Below are 6652 nucleotides of genomic sequence, written 5' to 3'. Positions count from 1 at the left end.
GAATTTAAGGCATATATATTTATTCCAAGCAGATACTTTGTCTAGTCCAAACCCTTCAAAGCTGTTAGACCATATAAATTAGTATAGCTCATGCAGTGTCAAGATGTTTTACAGTATCATCTTGACGATATGGCCAGCTTGATTTTAATATGTTAAGAATCTACTTCATAACGAGATTGTTTTCCAGAGCAAAACTCGCACCCTTGCACTATGTCAAACTGCCTGGTCTGGTTACATGGGCCTATATTCCTTGATGCAGCTTTTTATATTTCATTCCATTCCACACCTTATTGTCGTCTAGTTTGTTCCTGGCTGCAGCCATTTGTATGCTTCAGATATTCATTTTGTTAACACCAATCTTGTAAAAGGTACCCCAGTTCTTCGTAGCTGAAGTACACATCGTCTATCCCAGGCTGTCACAAGTGAAACTTTTACTCTCCTCTTACTTTAGTAACCACTCTGCTTGTCTTTTGATAAGGGGTGGGGGTGGGTCTCTTTCTATGGTGAAGGTTGCGAGGCTTGCCAATCTCTAGTTCATTTAGAAATTAGGAGTTCGATTTGCTGCCAAGACTGGTAGGAAAAGGTATTGAAACAGAGAGGTGTATTCATTTTCGAAACACTGATGCTTTGTAAATCTAGCTTCATCTAGCTTTGTCACATTTTCACCGTATGATAAATACTGGTGAAAACTCATTGATTAGAGGGATGTCACTATAAAGTATGAAACTACAAATGAGATACAATAGTACCGTGTTCAAAAACGATAGGTAAGTCCTACAAAAGTCTCACATGACATGTAGAAAGAGTATGTAAAAGTAGGAGAAAGAGAGAGAAAATTCCTTTACAATAGAAAGAGTATGTAAAAGTAGGAGAAAAGAGAGAGAAAAAATTCCTTATCTTAGGGTACCAATAGAAGTAAGCATAATAAGGCCTGAAATAATTATCTGAGATTTCGGGTCGGAACGCAAGGTTTAAGAGTAACCTATTCAGGGCGACTCTGCAAAAGTTCAAGGTGGTTGTAGCGTTTGAAAGAAAACAGGTTGTTTGTTCAAGTTAAGCTAAAAACACCTAAAAAGTAAACTTCGGTCGTGTAGGGCAGATTAAGCTAAGTAAAAGGTGGTAACGAACATTTGAAAGAACGGGATATTAGAATTAAAGAAAGGTAGGCTAAACCATTTTGCAGTAACGTTGCCTGTATAGAGGGTTAAACCTAAAGATAATGACTAATAGGTGACGTCATAGTTGTGACGTCACGTGCTGTATGTAATGGGAGGAGTTGCACATGACGTAAGTGATGACGTATGCATTCCTGTAAAAACATTGTAGGACTACGATAGAGGAAATAAAAACTGATTATAGGACGTTCTTTTATTTAAACCCAAAAATAATTCCATAATTGGGGAGGATTACTTGTGATAATGAAAAAATTTTTTTTTTTTACTCCTTGATGCCAGCATTGCAGTGCCCGAAGGGGAGAGAGTGCCCTCAGCTGGAGGTAATGAAACCAATCGGTTGCTAACTTTGAGCTGACCCAAAGGGCTGTTTTCCAAGCAGACAGCTAATTGCCTAAATGGGAAAAAGCCTCATTTATATACTTTCCTCGTGTTTTCCAAGATGTCTGCCAGTTTTCTATGTAGCTGGGGAAGATATGTTAGAGGCCCCATATGTCAAAGAATGACGTTTAAGTACAGTAAGCTTCAGGTGGGTGTGGTATGGTTACTACCAAGACAAGCCTAGGCTTACGTTCATTCTCATGGTTGTAGTTTCGTACTTGCGCAAATGTTTGGTTGACATGTAGTGCTTATGAAACATGGCGTGAGAACCTGTAGCCTTAAACCACCAGAATTTCGTCCACAAGTATAATGGCCCGCCCCAAAAATATTTTCAAAGTCCATTTCTCTATGGATAACTCGCAACGATATCTACGGATGTTAACGTACATTTTGGCATTCTGATTTCCGTTTTCGTTGAGATTTCGAGACTTTAAGAGTTTCTCTCACGTCTTATTAGAAAACGAGTCTCTTAGCATAATTAAACCTCATAGAAAACAGAGGAACACTAAGCAAAAGCAGTGACGAAGTTAAATACATCTCGAACGTTTTAGCCATCTGACATTGACTTTGTACCTTACAGAATTCTTGACTTTGAGAACTGTGGATAACTTTACTTGTAAATAACGGTTAATTTAACCTTATTTCCAGAGGTATTTATATATGAAACTGACTTCATTCTTTTCAATACGGATTTGACTAAAATAACTTCGTACATTTTAAGGGTCTCACACAGCCTGTTTACCGGTCCTCTTCCAGCATTTTGACGTAAAGTTTAATATCAAAATGTCAATACTGGTGGCAAAAAAGAAGTATAATAATTATTTTTAAAATGAGGGACTTCAATTTACCACAAATATTCCACACTGATGTTAAATCTGGCTTCAAAGTGCTGAACTGTCAGAAAATAAGCTCCTGCGACACTCCATCTGACGTATAAATGCTCTATAAGAGTGATTCCAAATTCCTTGATTATTTTTCAATATAGTTCTATTTAGCTGAACCTTGTAACACTGAAACTATCAATTTTCACTTAATTCTGTTATCACTAGATTTCGTTTCTTCAAATACCTTTTCCTAACTTTTTCCATGTGAATTTGATGATATATGATTAATTATAACTTGTAAAATACCATGTACCACGATAAGAAGGGCATTTCTTAACAGAGGCATTTACACATTAAATAATTTTATATATTATAGTTTTGATTTTCTAGTGATTAGTTTCAATCTTTCTTAAAAATTACATATCTGCTGCCCTCTTATATAAAATTGCTTACTTCACATTTTCAATAAAAAATTTAGCTACACTTTGTATTATTTCAGTTGCATTTTTTAGGCTTAGCCTAATAACTTTACATGCACCAAAATATTGAATTATTCAGAAATGAATTTCTAGGGAACTTCAAATTTAAGTAATTAATTTAAGACTTTTAATAGTTATATATGCTTTATCTGGTGCTATTTTCAGTTTGCATGATAGTTTCGTCTACAAGATTTATTTTTAAAATATGGAATATTCATTTGTATTCTCAGATGTCTCTCTGAGCAAAAGAATTACAGGAATTACAAAAATAAGCCAAAGAAAATCTAGTTAACTTTTACTTCAAATTACAAGCCATCCTCCAGTCTTTTGTTACAACAAAATCAATTAATTACATCAAGACACATACAGTCCCCCCAAAAGCAGACAAGTGACCCAAACACCTTCAAGAGGAACAAGTGTGCCTTGAGGCACCCCCCCTACCCAAAACAAACCACTTCGTCTTATAGGCCTAAGGGCACCATTCAATGTAAGTGATTGAGTCAGGTAAATGGTCAGAGACGTGCAAAGCTAATGTCCTCCTGCCCTGAGTTCTTCCTCCCCCAGCCAGGACAGCAGGTCGGACTAACGTCAACCTTCACCCTACACGTGGACCACCGGGCCAGTTTAGGTTCTGTGTGATACGTTTTACAGAAATTCATCCCATTGCCATGTAATTAGGGAGGAACGTCCAGCACCTGATTGGAACATTCCTTCGGGTGTTTTGAAGTTAGGATGTCATTTCATATCTTTCAGCTTTTGCAAGACTTTGATAAGCAGTTCTCTATTGATCACTTGAGCAGGACTGGACATAAGAAAAATGGTTTCATATAGCTCACCAAATTACTGACAGTAAAAATAACTTTTCGTTATGCTTATCAGAATGAGGCCACGTAGCCAAAACGTGCCTAAAAATGAAAATTGCTGTTTAATATTCACATGAATACATTAAAATTACTGTTTCACATACTGGAACAAGGAAACAAGCTATGAAAACCTGCAACTTTGTATTGATCAACAGTACACGTCTACAGAATAACTGACATGGTTTTCTCCATGGACAATTACGAAAGGGTTGTCATTGCCATCGTCACGCCCAACGAATGAATTTTGCTTAGGATAAACTTCATGGAAAGTTTACTACTACATATTGTGACATTATACCTAAAGCTCTGCCTTTAAAATTCTAATACCAAACCTACAAGTTTCAATAATTATTTCTTTGTTGGGTTTTAGAATACTCCAAATCTTGGCCTTTTATCTTATTCTTGGCGAATCGGTCATCTTTTATATCCAGAGTTTTAAAGAGAATGCTAAACGTCTATTCTTGTGAGTATTATTAGGCAAAACACACCCTGAAACTGATAGATTCTGCGCCTAAAAACTACACTTTCTTGGTAAAAAACTCCCAACTGACATGCATTGTAGCCAAAGATCTTAATCGAGCTGACTCTTTCTAAACAAATATCACACTCTAGATAAAAATGAAAAAGAAAGAAAACTGACGAATAACCCCTGTCACGTAAAGAATTCACAAACTAACTTTTCAGGTAAGTCTCCACTTTCTGGCAAAATCAACTCTGGCTCCCGAGCTGAAAAACTTTGCAGGCCTAAGAACGCCACTTAATGGGCAAAATCAACTCTGGCTCCCGAGCTGAAAAACTTTGCAGGCCTAAAAACGCCACTTTGTGGGCAAAATCAACTATGGCTCCTGAGCTGAAAATCTTTGCAGGCCTAAAAACGCCACTTTTCTGGGCAAAGTCAACTATGGCTCCCGGAGGTGAAAAACTTTTGCAGGCCTAACTCCACTTTCTGGGTAAAATCAACTATGGCTCCCCAAGCAGAAAAACTTGTAGACCTATAAACTTCACTTCCAGGACAAAACAAAATTACTCCCACACCCACAAACTTTATAGGCCAACAAACGAAAACTTTCCTAGCAAAAGAAAGAAAAAAAAAACGCTAAAAGACTTCCTGTGAAGGGAAAGGGGGTAAATTGATACTATTTGTGTGGAAAACTGGTAAACCAACAGGTTTCAAGCCAAAGAACACTAAATCCAATAGTTTCCAGTCAAAACAAAAACCTCCCTTGAATCAGTAGACTTCCTTCACAGCAGCCATCCCCAAACTAACACTTTTTCTAGTAAAAAAACTTTTCCAAAGTAACACGCTTTAGGCAAAGAACTTTATCATCTGATAAAACTTCTAGGCAAAATGAGCCTCACCCAAACTAACTCTACACTGATAAAACTGGCTAATTAGAAAACTTTCAAGAACTAACACGATGGACCAAAATCACTCCCAATGACCACATTTTCTGGGCAAATACCTCTCCAGTGAAAATTTTTAGGTAAGACTAACACTTTTTGGGCAAAAGTTTCCTCCAAAGATACACATTTCAGGCAAAATCTCTCCAAAATAGACACCCTTTCCAGGCTAGAAAGAAAGAAAAAAAACTTTTGAAATGACCCACTTCTTGTGCAAAACTTCCCGAGCATAAAGTTCACGAAATATAAAGACATTTTGAGCAAGTGACTCGTGACGCCTAAGAACAACTCTCAGACATTAAGATATTCTAATCAACAACTCTTCTAAACCAGAAATACTTTTTGGCAGAGAAAATAGCAAACTAACAGGATTACTAGAAAAAAGGACACAAAATAACAGACTGCACAGCCAAAACAAACTTCCTAACAGACTTTCTTACCTCCTCAAAAATCACGAACTATTAAATTTTCTAGTCCCGAAAAATTCCAAACTCACAAATTTTCTATATAAAAAAGCTACTAAATTTTCTGGCCCAAAAATCTCTAAACTAACAATTTTTCTATTAAAAAAATACAGAATAGCAAGACTAACAGACTACCAACAAAAATTACAAAACAGACCCACTAGCAAAAAACATAATAGAATAGACATTTTAGGCAAAAAACTTGCAAACCCAGACATCTTGAAATCCTCATTATTAAAGTTAACAGACTCTGTGAAGGCAAAACCATCAAAATTAAAAGATTCTGTGAAGGCAAAACCATCGCAATTAAGAGATTCTGTGAGGACAAAACCATCAAAATTAAGAGATTCTGTGAAGGCAAAGCCATCACAATTAAGAGATTCAGTGGAGGTAAAACCATAAAAATTAACAGATTCTGTGAGGGCAAAACCATCACAATTAAGAGATCCTGTGAAGGCAACACCATAAAAATTAAGAGATTCTGTGAAGGCAAAACCATAAAAATTAAGAGATTCTGTGAAGGCAAAACCATCACAATTAAGAGATTCTGTGAAGGCAAAACCATCACAATTAAGAGATTCTGTGAGGGCAAAACCATCACAATTAAGAGATTCTGTGAAGGCAAAACCATCACAATTAAGAGATTCTGTGAGGGCAAAACCATCAAAATTAAGAGATTCTGTGAAGGCAAAACCATCACAATAACGAGATTCTGTGAAGGCAAAACCATCACAATTAAAGAGATTCTGTGATGGCAAAACCATCACAATTAAGAGATTCTGTGAAGGCAAAACCATCACAATTAAGAGATTCTGTGAAGGCAAAACCATCAAAATTAAGAGATTCTGTGAAGGCAAAACCATCACAATTAAGAGATTCTGTGAAGGCAAAACCATCACAATTAAGAGATTCTGTGAAGGCAAAACCATCAAAATTAAGAGATTCTGTGAAGGCAAACCCATCACAATTAAGAGATTTTTGTGAGGGCAAACCATCAAAATTAAGAGATTCTGTGAAGGCAAAACCATCACAATTAAGAGATTCTGTGAAGGCAAAACCATCAAAATT

Source organism: Macrobrachium rosenbergii, chromosome 55, assembly GCF_040412425.1.
Source record: "Macrobrachium rosenbergii isolate ZJJX-2024 chromosome 55, ASM4041242v1, whole genome shotgun sequence".
Lineage (NCBI taxonomy): Eukaryota > Metazoa > Arthropoda > Malacostraca > Decapoda > Palaemonidae > Macrobrachium > Macrobrachium rosenbergii.
This window is presented reverse-complemented; position numbering follows the sequence as displayed.